The sequence below is a fragment of the Biomphalaria glabrata genome, chromosome 7 (genome assembly GCF_947242115.1).
Source record: "Biomphalaria glabrata chromosome 7, xgBioGlab47.1, whole genome shotgun sequence".
In the NCBI taxonomy this organism is placed as follows: Eukaryota; Metazoa; Mollusca; class Gastropoda; family Planorbidae; genus Biomphalaria; species Biomphalaria glabrata.
Window position 1 is genome coordinate 20,115,250 of NC_074717.1, and position 21,902 is coordinate 20,137,151.

At 37.2% G+C, this 21,902-nt stretch overlaps 1 protein-coding gene across 1 annotated transcript in view; it reads left to right on the forward strand.

Annotated features, from left to right (window-relative positions):
- Positions 1-21,902, forward strand: part of LOC106070596 (octopamine receptor-like) — a 98,832-nt gene that overhangs the window by 73,471 nt on the left and 3,459 nt on the right. The gene's annotated exons all lie outside the window — the stretch shown is intronic.

Genomic DNA, 21,902 nt, shown 5'->3' on the forward strand with positions numbered 1-21,902 from the left:
CTGTCAATTTTTACTTCCTTCAAGAATAACTTTTGTTGCCTTTAGATCTTTTCATAGTCATAGTATTTTTGTTGGAATGTCGCCGTTTAAAAAAATCAACATTTACGCCAATATTTTGAAACTGACATCTACAATACTTTGTTGGTTGTTGAACTAAAGAATTTTTTTAGTTGTAATGCTCCAAATTTATCTGCTACATCAATAATTGCTTCCAGTAAGAGTTGAAGCTCAGATTTATGAAACGATCAATGCACATCAGAATGAACATTTTTTTCTCTTCTTCAATAGCTCGCCTAACATTTTCTTCTTGTTTTAATATTTTTTTTCTTCTGAATCACACAGTGGCTATTTGTTTAGAAGAGCCTTTTGTTATAACACTTGACGCTAAAATGTTATCCCTTTGTTAAAGAAAAGGTTTAATTAGTCACCACATTATCAATAGTTTTAAGATAGGCCTCAACTCTTCTGTATCTTTGGCCTTCTTGTACATCTGTTCCCACCCCCCACCCCCAAAAAAAAAAAAAAGTAAAGATAGGTAAAATAAAAGATTTTAAGCTGCGCCTCTAGCGGCAATAATTTCAGAACGAAAAAAGTATCTCAATCGTATCAAATAATGCTCAGCTAATTTGTGAAAAATAATGTTGACCACATACATTGAGTGAATGTGATACACATCAATTAAATAGCTTTTCTGTTGCTTCTTAATAAATTTCCTGTACTCCTCCATGGCTCCAGACATTGAAGCTGCATTTTCATATCCCTGAGCTCCACATATAAATTCAAGCTCAACCTTTTATAGATATTTTAAGATATTACGTTGATCTCATCAGTTGTTTTTTTTTTTGTTGGTGTCCCCCTAAATCGTATAACTTCTGAATCTGATCAGTGTGTGCTATATTAGGTGTGTTATATCAGGTGTGTTGTCAAACAAAATACAAAAGTGCCTGCTGTCATTCTGACATATCTTTTACGTGGTTTGCTAAAACCTTTATAACCTTTTTAACATGACAGATGTACTTTCAGCAATGGGTTTTATCTACATAACATTTCCATCATCTCATGGAAATTCTATATTCAATAAAGACTCGTTGTTAAAATAGTCACAAAATGTCAAATTTTCTGCTTTATAGAAAGCAGGATGCTCTTGTTTTCCAATCTGCCATCCAGATGAATTCTTCATACGTCTTTTAAAACGTCAATATCGAACTTTATTACACACATTTAATTAAGTTACAAATTTCTATTTCATTTCAATAGAATTAGTTGAAAATAGTCGACAACAAAAGAATACAGTTGCTAAGTGTCTAAATCGTCCCCATTAGGAAGCAACAGAACCATTATTGGCTAGAAGAAAAATCCCCTACAATATTCAAGTATATCATTCGACTGATACATTGTAACAATTTGTTCATATTGACTGCAGTTTCTTTTACAGAAAAATGGAAATCTTCGGAAATCTCAACGGCCACTTATTTACTTTCCAATTCTACAAAAAAATACATTAATTACGTTTAAGATTTCAATAATATTTTATGCCTGAAGAATGTCGTCATTTGTTAAACAGTGACAATTGGTTGGCATCCTGATATTATTATTATTATTGTAGCTTTTCTATAGCGCTACTTTCATGCTTATAGCATGCTCAGAGCGCTTTTGGTCCAATCTCATTTGTGGACCAGTGGGGGGAGGGGGTATCTAGGAGTTGGTTTTCTGTGCTGCCTTTAGGCGCTCAGTAAACACAACTCTGCCCGAGTCGGGTGTCGAACCTCGAGCCCCCTTCTAGGTAGCCAAGCCAAGCCAAGTTCAAGCGCCTCTCGACCACGCTTCCCACATGCTAGCTACAAATTCAATAGATTAAGACATTTCGTTGTAATCAAAGCAGTGTTCCTATACATACATGCAGCTGGTAAACACCTGAAAGTAAGGTTTCACGTTTTCCTTGATATATTAAGTGTGATATGGGATTTAAAACCTTTTGATAGAATTTCATTAAACAAATAAAAAATGTTTAGTCTAAATTAAAAAAAAAACTATATTGATCTATTTATTAATTGTGTATAGCATGTTCCAATATTTGGCCAGTAATTTTTTTTTAATTGTCAGATATTCACAAAGTGAATTATTTTTTTACTTGGGTGTCACCCGGTGCGGACCGCACCCCCTAGTGACGTCACTACTAGAACATACTTCTTTTGTTTTGAACTCGTAGACATAACCTTTGAACTTCATCTGCAAGGCAGCAGTTTGGTTTGGAGTTGTCTCTCCTGCTTCACCTTCATATATAGTTCGTCCATCGTGGTTCGATGATGACCACTTTGTCATCCAGGGGGCTGAGGGCTTTGCACTGGGTTTTTATGCCTCCTCATGTGGCTGGTGAGACCTATGTGAGCCCGGAATGTTCGGCCGCACACTGGGCAGGTTATTCCAGCTGGAGCTAGTGTCGTTTGCCTTGCTTTTCTTCTCTGGCGTTTTTCTTCTGCCAGCGTTGTTCTTTTTTCCTCAGCAACCTGTGTCTCAGTTTTCACAGCGCGACGCCATGATGCTCTGTCATGTGCCTCTGTCTCCCAGGTGCCTGGGTCTATGCTGGGTCTATTGAGAACAGGTCAGCATTTTGTTCTTGGCATTTTTTCTGGAGCTGCCTTGCTGCAAAGATCATGTCAATGGTTCCACGCTCTTTTCTGAAGCCGCACTGGCTTTCTGGTAGTAGACCATGTTCTATGTGTTGCATGAGCCGATTCTCCTTCAAGAGGCCCGAACAAGTCACTTGCTTCAACCCCCCCCCCCTTTTAAAAGAAAAAGTATGTAGAGCTGCTTAATCTAAAACCACTGCGCAGTTCATCTCAGATATTGTATTAGGCATACTCATCTGAACCTTCCAATACAACAATGAGGACGCAGAAGAAACTCGGCTAATGGCATAGACATAGAACATACTTGTATTCTTTAGATTAGATTAGATTAGATTAAATTAGATTAGATTAGATTAGATTAGATTAGATAGATAGATAGATAGATAGATAGATAGATAGATAGATAGATGGATGAATGGATGGATGAATAGAAAAAGAGAAAAAAAAGAAAGAGTTAGAGAGAGCTAATATGTTTATCCAAAAATACTGCATATTTAAAAAAAAAAGGTTATTGAAGAGGTATTACTACTCTTCACTTCTATCTCCCCCCTCCTTGAAATGGGTGCGAGTTTGTCACCATCCGTCACTTGCGATAGGTAACTCAGGCATTAACTTTTTCATCTGAGGGCCACCAACCTGAACTCAGGCTCTCAACGGGTCTGTGGAGCTAGGGGAAGGTGCTTTGGACAAACATTGTCTCGAGGCTGAAGTATCACTTCCGCTTCTCCATTGTCAAAGTCAACAATATCTCTGCGTGCGAGTATGTGTGTGTATGTGTGTGTGTTGGAGTTTATGGTTGAGGACCGGAAGAGAAAGTTGAGAGTGAAAAGAAATTCTGTCATTGTGTTTTGTTGTTGTTGTTTTATGTGTGAATGGGAGGAGTGTGTGTTTCATTTGAGAAACTTGGCTTCTTGTAAACTATGTCTCCTAAACCACTGCTAAATCTGGGTAATTTCTTGCTAAAGTTGGTTGATTTTAATATTAAAGTTATTTGCATTCTTAAACTATTTTCAGAAGAGATTTTGGCAATTTTAATCCCTCTTGATCGCTTAATATTATTAACAAATCATTTGTAAGAAAAAATGCCATGAGTCCAATAGTTTAAAGAAATGCAAATGTGTCTGTTGAATTAGACATGCGCTAGGTAGTAGGTAGATACCAGAGAGGCTTAAGACTTTGAGAAATGACGTTTTGGTGTCGCTATAGACCCCCCCCCCCAGTACTCTTACTCTGTAACAATCTTTTAATAATATCAGCAGTTTTAGACAGAGTTAACGGTCAGATAACAGATCCAGCTAGTGATTTATTTCTCTTTCTCTCTCTCTCTTCTACATCTTTTTCCTCATCTCTCTCTTTCTTTATCTCTCTTTTTCTTGCACTCTTTTTCAAATCCACAAAAACACACACACACACACACGCACCGCCTCTCGCTTGTTCTTGTCTAACATCCCACTACAGTCCTTGAAACGACTAACCACCTTTGACTTTGACTTTGAATGACGTCCTGAACATAGTTTGAACGTTCCAATGTTGAAATGTAAAGTTTTATCCTAAAATGGGCTACAAGAGAGAGAGAGAGCCCTAAACATGGCGAGATGCCGTGCCTGATTTAGACTTCATAAGGGCCCTAAGCTATTGAAGATGTGGAATGCCTTCTATGGCAATATTGTAATAACTTAAGTGAGGCAACTCAACGAGACATAGACGTTTATTTACACGGAGACATGACAAACACAAAGGACATCTGCCTTGAGCACAGCATCTCCATATTGGCTCTAGACTTGGGCGGAAATCGTTAGTCTCTTATGTCAACATCCGACTTGTCTGGTCACTGATAGTGCGCACCTTCTTTCTGCACTATCTTGGATGGCGGTGCGCATGGCAAAGTCATAACAATATTTTCGTTTGCTCTTTCTCAAAAATGGTTGTAACTTTTTTTGTGGGGCCCCAAGCAAGCGGGGCTTTAAGCTATAGTTTTGGTTGCCTGTAAATAAATCCGGCACTGGGAAGATTATATATATATATATATATTTAAATCTCCTGGCAAATAAATATTATTTCGGTTCGCCAGATTAACATGTTTGTGAAGTCGATATGGGGATTCCCCTTTACTTTATTCTTATGGATACAATGGGCAGACCAATATATTTTGTCCTTATTGGATAGAACTAATTGGACAACAATTATGTGTGTAATAATTGGTGTGGAAGATAACTGTTTTGAACGGGTGTCCCCTCTCGGGCTGTTATATTGAAGAAACAAAAGTAAAAAAACTGTTATCTTTAAGGGTACTGGAAATTATGGACCAATGTATTTCAATGGGAGATAAAAAATGTTGACTGTTCTGCTGGTAAAAAAAATAGTTCCTGTAAAAATAAACAGCTTAAAATAAAACCTAAATCCATACTGACTCTAAACACAAGCTTTTCGCTTGCTTGTTATAAAACCCTCAACGTTTTCACAGCACAGAAGCGCTGGTATCAGCTACATCGTAGTCTGAAAGGTCACAAAATAGAAGGAAACAAATGTGTTGAGTTTTATCCTTACTGTAAAAACCTAGAATCTTGGTATTTGAAAGAAGAAAAAAAAAAAACAACCTTAAATGTCAAGACTGGTATTGATCATTGCGCATCTCTTGGGTCACGTGAGACTAAAACGGCCGGATAATGGTTTCACCGTAGCAGAGATTGGACAAGGAGGAAACAAACGAGGGACTTGAAGGGATAGCGGCTGGGCCACGGATCTAATGTTAACAATAGCTAGGGTTGGAGTTTCTCTTGTTTTTTTTTTCAATGACCAATGGCCATCACTAAAGGATGAACGATGGAAACTCTGGTTGAAAGGAGAGAGGCTTTCCGTTTGTACACCTCTGTCCAACTGGATCGGGGGGGTAGTAGACTTGCTTCACAATATCCGGCCCCAAGGGAAGACAATCCCTATTCTTGGCGTAAATTACTAGTGAGTTCCCTGTATTATTTCACACATTATCTGTACATTAGTGTTTATTTATCTATGGAAGGAGCCCATGGGGACAAGTATATGAAAATAGGAGGAATTAATTATAGTTATATTTGAATGAATTAATTATAGTTATATTTAGTTGAATTAATTATAGTTATATTCGGATGAATTAATTATAGTTATATTTGGATGAATTAATTATAGTTATATTCGGACGAGTTAATTATAGTTATATTATGAGGAATTAATTGAAATGAAGAACCTGTCTGAACCAGCTTAAAGACTTCACCTAATTTTTACAATTTCACCTTCAAATACGTAATTTGAAATATATATATATAGGCCTACATCTTATTATTCTTATATTATAGATTTTAAACAGTGGTACGATGATGACCACTTTTGTCATCCATGGGACTGAAGGCTTTGCACTTGGGGTTATAGGCCTCCTCATGTTTATAGTGAGATCTATGTGAGCCCTGAATGCTAGACATTATGATATTTGAGATCCTTCAAAAGTTCTGATGCAACGGCTACTTTTTTAGCGGCCCTGAAAGGGAAAAAGACGCTATTAGTTTTGTGTGGCCTGTCTATCCGTCGGTCCGTCCGTCCGTCCCGTTTAGATCTCAGAAACTAGTAGAGAAAATGAAAATCGGACATCATGATATTTTAGATTATTCAAAGTTCTGATGCAACGGCTGAAATCAAAAAAATCTTTCATAAAAATACACCATTTTTACAACTATTCACTATTAATAGTAAGAAGCACCGGAGGCTTTTTAGTACGGTAGATGACGATTTACACTTTTGAAACACATTTATGCAAATGGTTTTAGATTTTCGATCAAAAATATTATTTTTTACTTGTATTGCCAAGTTATGTAAGTTTTATCATTAGAGCATGGAATGGGTTGCCTGAGCTAGCCAGGAAAACCAGTGACTTGGCAGAATTTAAGTCATTGGTTAATATGCATGACTAAATGCATGACGCGTAGGACGTAATCATCTTCTTTTTTGAAGTAACGTCTGTATTATATAAGATAAGATAAGATAAATACTACATTTACAAAAAAAAAAGTGTTAATTTTTTTAAAGAGAAAAAATCTATTTCCTATGCAAATAAGTTGGACATAATTTAAAGTAACAATTAATAAGAAGTGTATCATATTATACACATGGACAGTACGCAGGACATAGGTTTGCTCAAAAATGGAAAAGTTCTTTTGTTGGCGCTTTGAGTGAAAGATTGGCCCTTTATAAAACAGAACAATCAGATAATCATTCAATGACATCAATTAGGCCAGGCTCACATTTAACTATATATTTGTAGCTATAAGTTCATTGAATACATATGAATATTAGCAATGTAATAATAATAACAGTCATTTCCGTATCCTATTGTTTCCACACTTGTATCAACAGTATCTACAACACTTTTTTTACACTTTTTTTTACAGATACATAGATAGGGTTAGATAGATAGATAGATAGATAGATAGATAGATGCGACACTCTTGTTGACTTAACCGATACAATTGTGTAATAATTCTTATTTGAACTGTTTGTTCAGGAAATGTCTAACTCTGGAAATGTCTAACTCTGGAAATGTCTAACTCTGGAAATGTCTAACTCTGGAAATGTCTAACTCTGGAAATGTCTAACTCTGGAAATGTCTAACTCTGGAAATGTCTAACTCTGGAAATGTCTAACTCTAAGCTTGTTTTGATGGAGGAGTTTCTATTATTGACCTGCCTCCTACTCATACACACAATTCGTTTGCATTTTTCTCTTGGTATCGTGTACCCGACAATAGGACTAAGTGTGAAACTAACAAAGGACAACTTCTCCTAATGACTGAGTAAACTGCCAAGTAAACTCTCTATTTCTATATGTGGTTTCTGTTGAATCTAGATCTGGCATTTGTTCACCCAATTGTTCATCCAACCTCCAAGACAGAGCGTTCAACTACCCTAAACAGAAATAAAGAAAGACAACCAATGATGCATTTTAAATTTGATCCTGAAGATACTTCTATTCTTCTATCTCTTCAGAGCTCACTCATGATAAATGTGTTTGAATTGTTACAGAAGTAAGCGATTGGCTCGAAAAAGCATTTCAAATTACATGTGAAATTCATATTTTATAAATGTAAATGAATTATGGAGTATTTCCCCCTTTTCACTGGTTTAAAAAAGTAAATTATGTTTGTTATCGACCAATAAACTCGACTTTTCCCAGCAGATGTTAACTAGACATTAGGGCAGTGAGTTCTGGATCGCTCTCACAAAGCTGACAACCAAGGAGGACCAACCACATGAAGACAGTCTCTTGACTTCAGTATAGCGTGCAACGAGTGACAGCTAGTACAGACAAATGTTCAGAGGATGGGGTTTATTTAAATGTTATTAGAATACAAAAATATGTGTAACTAAAAGACGCTGCATGTCTACTATACACATGTTTGTAGCATGAAACAAATTTAATTGTTTTTTACTGAAAATAAAAGTTGGAAACATAACGAAACACATTTTGTGAGACGACTAACAAAGAATGTACGAATAGGAGCATCCCATCCTAATGATTGAGTAAATTGCAAAGTAAAGTCCCTAGTTCTATAAGTGGTTTCTGTTGAATCTGCAACGGTCTTTGAGACCTTTGAAACCTGTGGTCTACAGTCACAAATTATCAGTTTAACTAGAGAACGTGTTTGTCCACTGTGTAGACATTCACATTTAAATGGTTTTTTTTTTCTTGTCAAAATTGACTACATTAATCCGCCACCTCATTAGAATAGGAAAACTATCTTAAATCCTCTCCAAAACAAACATAGGGCTATACACACCTCTAATACAAACACATGGTGATAGGCCAATGTAATACACACCTCTAATACAAACACAGGGTGAGGGGCCAATGTAATACACACCTCTAATACAAACACAGGGTGATAGGCCACTGTAATACACACCTCTAATACAAACACAGGGTGAGGGGCCAATGTAATACACACCTCTAATACAAACACAGGGTGATAGGCCACTGTAATACACACCTCTAATACAAACACAGGGTGATAGGCCACTGTAATACACACCTCTAATACAAACACAGGGTGATAGGCCACTGTAATACACACCTCTAATACAAACACAGGGTGATAGGCCACTGTAATACACACCTCTAATACAAACACAGGGTGATAGGCCACTGTAATACACACCTCTAATACAAACACAGGGTGATAGGCCAATGTACTACACACCTCTAATACAAACACAGGGTGATAGGCCACTGTAATACACACCTCTAATACAAACACAGGGTTATAGGCCAATGTAATACACACCTCTAATACAAACACATGGTGATAGGCCACTGTAATACACACCTCTAATACAAACACAGGGTGATAGGCCACTGTAATACACACCTCTAATACAAACACAGGGTTATAGGCCAATGTAATACACACCTCTAATACAAACACATGGTGATAGGCCAATGTAATACACACCTCTAATACAAACACAGGGTGATAGGCCACTGTACTACACACCTCTAACCCAAACACAGGGTGATAGGCCACTGTACTACACACCTCGAATACAAACACAGGGTGATAGGCCACTGTACTACACCTGTGAATCAGGGCCGGATGTAAGTAGATGGAGGTATCGTGGCAGATTGTTGGGTCCTCTACAATTTTCGAAAGCTTTAGTAAAAAAAAAATGATTAATAAAAATACTAATATCTGAAAGCATGACATATTATGAAAGAAAAAGAGTAGTTGTAAATTAAATTATATTTTTCTTGGATTTAAAAAATATTTAATATTAATTTTTTTAGCAACAAAAAAAGTAATATTTTAAGGTTTACGCAATGAAGTAAATCCGGTGTGTATGACGAGGCTATGAGCAGACTAAAAGCTGACGATTTTTAAACCACGACAATGTTGCCAACTGTAAAATTTAAAGTAGTTTTGGTCAAATGGGAACATACTTTGAAGAAAACAACAACACGTTAAGTTGCTGACCCGTCGTACTATGTTTTTGTCCCCTCTATTTTGGGTGCCCCCTTTTTGTGGAGGCTGTAGATCTGCCTGCCATCCCTTAAGTCCGGCCCTGCTGGGCAATACGTCACTCTAATACACACAGGAAAATACGACACTTTAACACATACGGGGCAATACGCCTCTCTAACACACATGGTGCAATACGCCTCTCTAACACACATGGTGCAATATGCCTCTCTAACACACATGGTGCAATATGCCTCTCTAACACACATGGTGCAATATGCCTCTCTAACACACATGGTGCAATACGCCTCTCTAACACACATGGTGCAATACGCCTCTCTAACACACATGGTGCAATACGCCTCTCTAACACACATGGTGCAATATGCCTCTCTAACACACATGGTGCAATATGCCTCTCTAACACACATGGTGCAATATGCCTCTCTAACACACATGGTGCAATATGCCTCTCTAACACACATGGTGCAATACGCCTCTCTAACACACATGGTGCAATACGCCTCTCTAACACACATGGTGCAATACGCCTCTCTAACACACATGGTGCAATACGCCTCTCTAACACACATGGTGCAATATGCCTCTCTAACACACATGGTGCAATACGCCTCTCTAACACACATGGTGCAATATGCCTCTCTAACACACATGGTGCAATATGCCTCTCTAACACACATGGTGCAATATGCCTCTCTAACACACATGGTGCAATATGCCTCTCTAACACACATGGTGCAATACGCCTCTCTAACACACATGGTGCAATACGCCTCTCTAACACACATGGTGCAATACGCCTCTCTAACACACATGGTGCAATACGCCTCTCTAACACACATGGTGCAATATGCCTCTCTAACACACATGGTGCAATACGCCTCTCTAACACACATGGTGCAATACGCCTCTCTAACACACATGGTGCAATACGCCTCTCTAACACACATGGTGCAATATGCCTCTCTAACACACATGGTGCAATACGCCTCTCTAACACACATGGTGCAATATGCCTCTCTAACACACATGGTGCAATATGCCTCTCTAACACACATGGTGCAATATGCCTCTCTAACACACATGGTGCAATATGCCTCTCTAACACACATGGTGCAATATGCCTCTCTAACACACATGGTGCAATACGCCTCTCTAACACACATGGTGCAATATGCCTCTCTAACACACATGGTGCAATATGCCTCTCTAACACACATGGTGCAATACGCCTCTCTAACACACATGGTGCAATACGCCTCTCTAACACACATGGTGCAATACGCCTCTCTAACACACATGGTGCAATATGCCTCTCTAACACACATGGTGCAATATGCCTCTCTAACACACAAAGGACAATACACAATTAAAGGCTAAATTTGAAAAAAAAAACAGCTTGACATTTTTTCTTCCAATTTTTTTTTTTATGCTTAGAAAAAAACTTGTTGAAGATGCAGCTAGTTAGGAGCTGGATAAGGCGTTACTTTAGGTACCCAAGCAACATGATTGGTTGATGTGATTCCGTCAGAATGTATGTCATATAGGACAGACTATAACGTATTTTCTTTTCTGTTATCTACTTTTTAAATGTTTAAAGCCGTTTGTTTATGTTTTGGTTATAGTTATGAAGGTTAAATGTCAATTGATAAACTATCGAACAGTATTTGGCATTGAATGAATGAAGAGAGTTTAATGATAGTCAATAAAGTCATATACTTGAATATGTATACAGCAGCAAGTTCAGTTCTAATTGGTGTCCATTATTTTGGGTAATCGATGATAGAATGTGATTGTTTTGACCACATAATAGCCCACTATGGGTTGACCGGAACAGTAAACATTACTATTTTACTGACTGAATTCTGTATTATACCTTTCAGAACATTAAATACACACAGAATGGCGATTGAGGCAATGAAAAGTGTGGGGGGGGGGCACACTTTTTGTTTATAATAAAAATTATTTTTAAAAAGTAAAAACTGTAATAAGACCTTTTATATTATATCTACTAGTCGACCCACAGCGTAGAAAAAAACATGAACTACATCCTAGCGTGAAAGAAAAAACATGAACTACATCCTAGCGTGAAAGAAAAAACATGAACTACATCCTAGCGTGAAAGAAAAAACATGAACTACATCCTAGCGTGAAAGAAAAAACATGAACTACACACTAGCGTGAAAGAAAAAACATGAACTACATCCTAGCGTGAAAGAAAAAACATGAACTACACACTAGCGTGAAAGAAAAAACATGAACTACATCCTAGCGTGAAAGAAAAAACATGAACTACACACTAGCGTGAAAGAAAAAACATGAACTACATCCTAGCGTGAAAGAAAAAACATGAACTACACACTAGCGTGAAAGAAAAAACATGAACTACATCCTAGCGTGAAAGAAAAAACATGAACTACATCCTAGCGTGAAAGAAAAACAAACATGAACTACATCCTAGGGTGAAAGAAAAAACATGAACTACACCCTAGCGTGAAAGAAAAAACATGAACTACATCCTAGCGTGAAAGAAAAAACATGAACTACACCCTAGCGTGAAAGAAAAAACATGAACTACACCCTAGCGTGAAAGAAAAACAAACATGAACTACACCCTAGCGTGAAAGAAAAAACATGAACTACACCCTATCGTGAAAGAAAAAACATGAACTACATCCTAGCGTGAAAGAAAAAACATGAACTACACCCTATCGTGAAAGAAAAAACATGAACTACATCCTAGCGTGAAAGAAAAAACAGGAACTACACCCTATCGTGAAAGAAAAAACATGAACTACACCCTAGCGTGAAAGAAAAAACATGAACTACACCCTAGCGTGAAAGAAAAAACATGAACTACACCCTAGCGTGAAAGAAAAACAAACATGAACTACACCCTATCGTGAAAGAAAAACAAACATGAACTACACCCTATCGTGAAAGAAAAACAAACATGAACTACACCCTATCGTGAAAGAAAAACAAACATGAACTACACCCTAGCGTGAAAGAAAAAAAAACATGAACTACACCCTATCGTGAAAGAAAAACAAACATGAACTACACCCTATCGTGAAAGAAAAACAAACATGAACTACACCCTAGCGTGAAAGAAAAAAAAACATGAACTACACCCTATCGTGAAAGAAAAACAAACATGAACTACACCCTATCGTGAAAGAAAAAACATGAACTACACCCTATCGTGAAAGAAAAACAAACATGAACTACACCCTATCGTGAAAGAAAAACAAACATGAACTACACCCTATCGTGAAAGAAAAACAAACATGAACTACACCCTAGCGTGAAAGAAAAAAAAACATGAACTACACCCTAGGGTGAAAGAAAAAACATGAACTACACCCTATCGTGAAAGAAAAACAAACATGAACTACACCCTAGCGTGAAAGAAAAAACATTAACTACACCCTAGCGTGAAAGAAAAAACATGAACTACACCCTAGCGTGAAAGAAAAACATGAGCTACACCCTAGCGTGAAAGAAAAACAAACATGAACTACACCCTATCGTGAAAGAAAAACAAACATGAACTACACCCTAGCGTGAAAGAAAAAACATGAACTACACCCTAGCGTGAAAGAAAAACAAACATGAACTACACCCTAGGGTGAAAGATAGTAAACAAAAAAGTGCTTTTCTGGTTATTGTCTTTATCTGATGAATTCTACTCCTAATATTTTCTTACTAATAATTTCATTATAAAACATATAAAATTCCCCTAAAGAAATGTAACATGTATATATGTTATAGTTGTTATTATTATGATGCAGAAAACCTTGATAATCATATTTACATTTTAAAGTTTGTTAAGTTCAGAATTAAAATCACTAAGTTAAACAATTTTAATTAAAATTTTATTGAAATTTTCTTCAAATTATTATTTGTATAAGTTCTTTGCTAGCAAAGCTAAGCGTCCTCGTGCCGTCTGCTCTGCAAACAAACATGTCCGTTTAATTATAAAGTTTAATCCTTGAAGATTGAAAGATTCAATCTAATACATTCGAGATCTGTGTGATTAAAAACCAGCCGAGTTGCTGTGCGTCGAAGAGAAGACAACTCTCGTATTAAACTTTGTGATCTTGGTGATTATTTCTCAACGTAAAGGCAGCGATGCACAAACTGCGGCCCGCGGACCAATTCCGAACTGTAACGTAGTGCTATCTGGCCACTCGTAATTTCCGCCAATATGGCGTAATAAGGTCATGGATGATCGATTCCACACAGGTTACGCGACCCGTAACTCATGTATTGGAAAATTTAATGGCCCATAAGCAAAAAAACAAACAAACAAACCCTGGTTAGATGTCAAGGGAAGAGAGAACAAGAGATCACGTGATGGGTTTTAATTAGGTCTACTTGTTACGGAGTGTGTGTTTGTGTTTCTGGTGAAACTAAGAGGAAAGTTTTTGGTTGTGTAGACTGAACATTTTCTGATGAAACCACGATGTGGTGTGTCGTAATTCACGTCAATCAAGACTTGAAAAGTCCCTATGCTATTTGCGATATAGAGACGTTCATGAGTTTAGATATGATGTGTGTCAGTGCTAAATATTTATCGGAGGCCCTATGCTATAGCTAAAACTGCTTATAGTTAGATCCGGCCCCGAGAGAGAAAGAGTGGAAGAAACAAAAAAAAATACGGATATTTGAAATGAGATTTTCTTGAAAATATCATTTTGTTTGTCTTTCTATATATCTACTTTCAAGTTGAGTCAGTGTACATCTAATATATAAAGTAGAATGTTTGGCGTATGTATGTATGTATGTCCCTATATAGAAATAAAAACCGCTTGACCAATCTTGATAAAACTTGGCAGAAATGTTCCTTGGGTACCAACTTAGACCGTAGTGTATGTGTTGTGGCCCTAAAACAAACTTAAGACCCTCAAAACAAAAGACCAACTCTATTACAGCTATAGTATTTTATGGATCTAGGCCATGCTTACAATGTTGACATGAGAAAAGATCGAAAGAATTTAGATCTAGATCTAATTTTAAGAACTAAACTTTGCAATTATAGTTGTTGTTTTTTTCGACACATGAAAATACAAAATATAATTTATTGATTTCATTATTTAATAAAATTAACCTTCAAATTTGTGTTTCAAAAGCATTTTTACATTAATTCGTTATTTATATCTGCGAATTTAGATATTCCGATGCACATTCTTTCATAAGTCACTCTCAGTGACTATATCGAAAGTAATACGCAAATAAAGACCCGCGGGTCGCGGGTAAAATATGTCTAGTTAAAAATAAAATTGTGTTGTCAGCAAGGAAGATATTTCTTTTATAGAAAAAAGTCTACCCAAAAAGTAAGATGGAAGAATAAAACAGGTTAATCACATAGATCTATTAAATACGATGAAACGTGTTCTAGTCATCAACTTGAGACTTGTTGAGAACGATAGTAGGGGGTGCAAATAGGTCACGCTGCCTCTTTTCAAGTGTCAATAAGAGTGTGGTCATGTGATCATGTGGTCATGTGATCATGCTTTTTGTTTCTTTACTGAAACACGTCATGTATTTCTACATTTTCAAAAATGGTTTCCCAGATAACTGTTAGGGTCATCTTTGACTTCTATTGTCAGCCCTTTGAACTTTTCATGAACTAAATGGATGGCTGCCTGGTCGTGCGGTTTGCACGCTGGACTGTCGTTCAGATTCGTTCAGATTCATCGATGGTCCCGGGTTCAAACCCTACCCGCTCCCATCCCCCGTCGTCCTGCGGGAGGTTTGGACTAGGAAGTAAACTATCTTCAACTCTGAAGGAACATCCGAAACATATAAAACAAACAAAACAAATAAATATTTTTGACCACATATTTTTTTTTAAATTGCTTTTACTTAGTGCATCATTCATGCTTAGTGCTTAGAGATCAGTGCTGTATGATGTCATCTCTTTTGTGGACCTGTGTGGGTAGGAGGAATCTGGGAGAAGGTTTCTGTGCTGCCTCTTCCAAATTGAGCTCCTTTTTAGGTGGCCAAGCCCTAACCAACAGCTTTTGGCCTCTGAGCCACACATCATGCAGGGATGTCTACATGGCAAAATGGAAATGTGTATTCCCAGACCAGGAAATTGGTATTTTGAGGAGCAAATGTGTATTTTCTTAAATATTAAGCTCTGTACTGAATACAAATAAACATTTCAGTGGAGTGCCGTAATTTCCCTTGAAGCCACGTAATGAGAAAAAAAAATACAACTTAATCCATATTTAATTTTCAGATAATTCTATTTTGACAAGTTATTACTGTCATGTTTTTACTGTGTGGCCAATTAGCTAGTATTTTTTTCCCTAAGATATACATAAACTGTCAAATTTCTTTGAAAATCGTTCGAGGCGTTTGTGTAATAATAATAATAATAATCTTGATTGTCCGTAAGTAAATTTGTCTTACAATGTGTGCATTACACCAAACAAAAAATTATAATAATTTTTTTAAAAAATTTACATTCGTATCAGACTCACACATAATTTAAATGCGAAAAGTTACTATCAGAATGTTTCTATTTAATGATCTGATTGCCTGTCATGAAGGCTAATAACAGGAATCATTACAAAAACAAGGTTACAAAAACAGCTTGTGTGGAAACGCCCCCCCCCCCGAAGTGCTCCACCTAGGCAGGTAAAAAGGCAGGTTTCAATATATTCAGAAAGAATATCAGAATGAAATTCTATCAAAGACAAATGGCAGAGAGGAAGGAAGAAAGAAGGTTGACGGATCTTGTGTGGTCCCCCAACGTCCAACAGACCAAGGGATAGGTGAAGGTGAAGTTACATGTGAACATGTTACATTATTCAAATGCTATTGCAAATTTTTAAACAAAAATTATAAACAGACTTAACATTATATGAGCGTTAGTTGTTCTTTAAGACAGAAATGGTATAACGTTGTGTTGTATCATTAACACTTATACTACCACCTATATGTGTCTAGGCATATTTGGGCATATATCTCGAGACTTTATTATTATCTTTTCCGATGTGTCTGCTTTTACCAAGTTATATTTTTTCCAACTTGTTTATCATCCCCAAAATGGTGTCGACCGGTGCGGACCACACCTCGCCCCCCTCCCAAGTGACGCCACTGCTCCAAGATACCTATCTCTTCCCAAAAATGTTGATTAATATATTGGAGTAGACGGATTAGGAATTTTTTTTACATGAGCCTGTACAACTAAACAGGTTTCCCATGCGAACTGCATAGGCCTAATACACTATTACTTATTAGTAGGCCTACTAATCCTGCTGATTATAGCTCTATTAACCTTATAGGTCTAGATTTGATCCAGAATATAGAAGATATCAAGATCTAGATTTCTAGATTAGTTCTAGATAGAGTCTCGATCTAGATTTACATCCCTTACCCTAGACTCTGATTCTAAACTAGATCTCGAATCTATGCTAGCTCTAGATCTAGACTAAATAGACTCTAAATCAAGATTTAAAACAAACTCTAGAATTCAGACTCGATCTAGAATCTAGACTAAATCTAGAAATACAATTCGTATGACTTTACACGTTTAATCTTAAAATTACTCGACCTAGAGCTAGGTCAATATTATGATCAGGTTTAGTAGGCCTACTACTGGGTAATAATGCACTTATGCTGTTCGCATCAAATTTACTTCTTAATGTGACACCACTGCTTACATAATAAATACATCTGCACTCCTAAGCTGTAAGAAGATAAGCTATTTCCTTAATAGATTATCGATGTAAATTTTGTTCAATATTTTTAATACAATTAAATCTAAATCTAGACCTATATCATGCCTCTATTTAGTGTAATTTAGATTGTTGTCAAGTGTATAATGAGGATAAGTCAAATGTAGTTCCCTTTTGCGGGACGCAAAAAAAAAGACATTTCCCTAAAAAAACAAACTTTTCCCTTTGGAGTGTGTGTATTGATGGGTTGCAGTTCACGCGATAATATGAAACACTACTTATTAATTGTTGTTTTAAATTATGTTTCACTTATATGCATACTAGATAGATTTTTTTTCTCTTAAACATTTCTTTTTTTTTGTAAATGTAGTATTTAGTATGACAAAACTAACTTACTTCGCAATACGATTGGAAAAAAAATTGACGGAAAATCTACAATCGTTTGCATAAATGTGTTAAAAATATGGTATATAGGGCCTACTCATCTCTCTTACGATGTAGTTTTTTTTTTTTTTTTTTTTTTTACAATTAATATAGTGAACAGATGTAAAAATGGTGTATTTTTATGAAAAACTGCATGCATAGTTGATTTTAAAAATTTAATTTTTCGCTTTTAGAAAAGAAAAAAGTAGCCATTGCATCAGAACTTTGAAAGGTCTAAAATATCATGATGTGGGATTTTCTATATCGTTTCTAGTTTACGAGATCTAAACGGAATAAACGGACGGACAGACAGACCAGACAAAAATAATAGCGTCTATTCCCCTTTCGGGGGCCGCTAAAAAGCGAACAAATATTATTATCAAACAAATTGTTTAGTAGGTTGGTGTTATACTTTTGAGTGTTACGCTATATACTATAATATAAAACTAGCTTTGACTGTTGATATAACAATTGATTGTAAACTTGATCATTATACAATGTATGTACTTTAACTCCATCTCTCCTAATTAACGATACCATCGTTGATTTGACCCAATTTAATTAAATTAATTTGTGGTTTTAGAAAGCATAACTTGTCTTATATAAAAAGAGCATGCATTCTCCTATAATTCTATACCAAAAGTAATGTTTTCTGATTACAAACAAAAATGTGATTGAAGTTTAATCATAACAGGGTAGAATGTTCAAAGGTGAAAAATGAACAATTCTGACAGAACGTCGAAAAATAATTACGGAGATAAAGAGTTATAGTGTTTGAAAACATTGCACGTTTTTTTTTCTTCTTCTTTTCAAACTAAGTCCTAACTATCTTGATACAACAGAACTTTTGGGGGATTTAAAGAAACAAAAATGGGGGGGGGGGGAGGGAATCAATCTATGGTTGGTGGATATTTGTGTTGAAGTACTAAAAGGGGGCCCCAATGAGAGTACGCTTCAACAGACCACTTACCACCATCACTTGGAGTTGTTTGTCACTCTTTAAAATACAGTTTTCATTTTCAACAAGCCCTGAAAATGGGGGAGGGGTAGCTGTGGTGGGCACTGGGGATGGCGACCATTGCCTGGATGTCCTCAGATCTGACGTCAACTTCTTTGATGCAGGAAATCCTATTACACGACATGAAGTCATTGTTTAACTCCACCCTCCCCCTTTTTGATGCACATTCCGTCCTAACAATGTCTCACTGACAAACATGCTACTGAACAGATCTGTGTGTCACAGTGAGCTCTTGTGTCATGACTTCAAACCATCATTGGAGCAGTGGATCTGCTGAGAGACGAGGGTAGCATTTCACACATTTTATAGAAGGTCCTACAGTTTGAAATACACGAAGTCACAAGTGTTATTTGGTACACACTAGATTGTGTTTTGTTTTACAAGATGTTACTTCAGGTTTGAAGATAATTACATCGTAGCTCAAACAGCAGGGGATTTACATCGTAGCTCAAACAGCAGGGGATTTACATCGTAGCTCAAACAGCAGGGGATTTACATCGTAGCTCAAACAGCAGGGGATTTACATCGTAGCTCAAACAGCAGGGGATTTACATCGTAGCTCAAACAGCAGGGGATTTACATCGTAGCTCAAACAGCAGGGGATTGACATCGTAGCTCAAACAGCAGGAGATTTACATCGTAGCTCAAACAGCAGGGGATTTACATCGTAGCTCAAACAGCAGGGGATTTACATCGTAGCTCAAACAGCAGGAGATTTACATCGTAGCTCAAACAGCAGGAGATTTACATCGTAGCTCAAACAGCAGGGGATTGACATCGTAGCTCAAACAGCAGGGGATTGACATCGTAGCTCAAACAGCAGGAGATTTACATCGTAGCTCAAACAGCAGGAGATTTACATCGTAGCTCAAACAGCAGGGGATTTACATCGTAGCTCAAACAGCAGGAGATTTACATCGTAGCTCAAACAGCAGGGGATTGACATCGTAGCTCAAACAGCAGGGGATTTACATCGTAGCTCAAACAGCAGGAGATTTACATCGTAGCTCAAACAGCAGGGGATTGACATCGTAGCTCAAACAGCAGGGGATTGACATCGTAGCTCAAACAGCAGGAGATTTACATCGTAGCTCAAACAGCAGGGGATTTACATCGTAGCTCAAACAGCAGGGGATTTACATCGTAGCTCAAACAGCAGAGGAATGACATCGTAGCTCAAACAGCAGGGGATTTACATCGTAGCTCAAACAGCAGGGGATTTACATCGTAGCTCAAACAGCAGGGGATTTACATCGTAGCTCAAACAGCAGGGGATTGACATCGTAGCTCAAACAGCAGGGGATTGACATCGTAGCTCAAACAGCAGGGGATTTACATCGTAGCTCAAACAGCAGGGGATTTACATCGTAGCTCAAACAGCAGGAGATTTACATCGTAGCTCAAACAGCAGGGGATTGACATCGTAGCTCAAACAGCAGGGGATTGACATCGTAGCTCAAACAGCAGGGGATTGACATCGTAGCTCAAACAGCAGGGGATTGACATCGTAGCTCAAACAGCAGGGGATTGACATCGTAGCTCAAACAGCAGGGGATTGACATCGTAGCTCAAACAACAGGGGATTGACATCGTAGCTCAAACAGCAGGGGATTGACATCGTAGCTCAAACAGCAGGGGATTGACATCGTAGCTCAAACAGCTGGGGATTGACATCGTAGCTCAAACAGCAGGGGATGTCACCGGGCAGGGTTCGAACCAGGGAGCATCATAACTATCGAACAACAGTCCAGAGCTTATACCATTTGACCAGGGAGCCATCCGTACTTAGAGTGTAGAAGAAAACAAAATATATTTGGATGGCAAATGAAAGTAAGAAGAGAACTAGAGAGAAATGAAGGAGCACTAGGGAGTGGCAGGAACGGAGAGAATGTACAGAAAATAATAGAAGAGAAAAAAATTGTTAATAATGAGAAACATTAAAAATAGTGAGATAGATTAAATAAGAAAAAAAAAGAAAGAAAACTAAACAGAAAATATGTTTAAGTGAGCTAGTGATGGGCATATTTTAACTAGAGAGCTAGAAACATTTAGTTGAACTTAAAAAAGAAAATGCCAAAGTTTAAATATAAAAAAACTAGTCGACGGCGGCGTAGCATACGCCGCTATTTTGCAGGGCCGGCCATAGGCCACACCAACCTATCCGACCGCAGTGGGCCCCACACTTTCATAGGACCCGCATTTATTCTATGTGTAAATTATTAAATTAAACTATTTTATAAATCAAAACAGATTTCTCGCGGCCGCCTGATTTATCAGGAGTTCCTGGAAATCTGAAATTGCAAAATATTTGAAAAAGTCATGGAAATCTCCAGAAATTATTAAAAATCTTTTGAAAACTCATACAAATCTCATGAAATATATAGACAAAAATTGTCATTTTGGGGTGTCATTCAATATGGAAAACGCCAATCCTACGGCAGATAAATAAAAACGGCATTATGCATTAGCCGTAATTGTGTAATCTGGTGAAAGAAGCTTCTCGCGCCTCAAACTAATGAAGAATTACCTTGGTTCAACAATTCTCGTGGATAGATTGAAACATTCATTACTTGTTGCTATTGAGCATGATACACTGTAAGACTTCGCTACACGCAAGGCTCGTAAAGTTCGTAGGATAACTCTATCCGCAGAAATAAAAGAGTGATCTTTCCTTTACTTCTTCTTCTCGTCCAAACTCTTAAGCGAAGAATACAAACTCTTTTAAATTTCAATTATTGTCCGCTTCCCTACCCAAACTTGGCCCCGCGAAATCCGTTTCGTATAGGGCCCCACAATGGTTAAGTACGGCCCTGCTATTTACATATATATATATATATATATATATATATATATATATATATATACATAGTAGATTACTTAATCTCTTTCCATGACTTCTTAGTCACAATGGTTAAGTCCGGCGCTGCTGTTTGTGTTTGTAAAATGTTTGTTTGTAAAATGTTTTACAATGTTTCGAATGTTCCGTCAGAGTTAAAGATAGTTTACTTCCTAGTCCAAACCTTCCGCAGGACAAAAGGGGATGGGAGCAGGCAGGGTTTGATAAATTTAAACGACAGTCCAGCGCTCAGGCAGCCATCCGTAGTGTGAACACTACTCTTGTGTTTTCTCGTGGACTA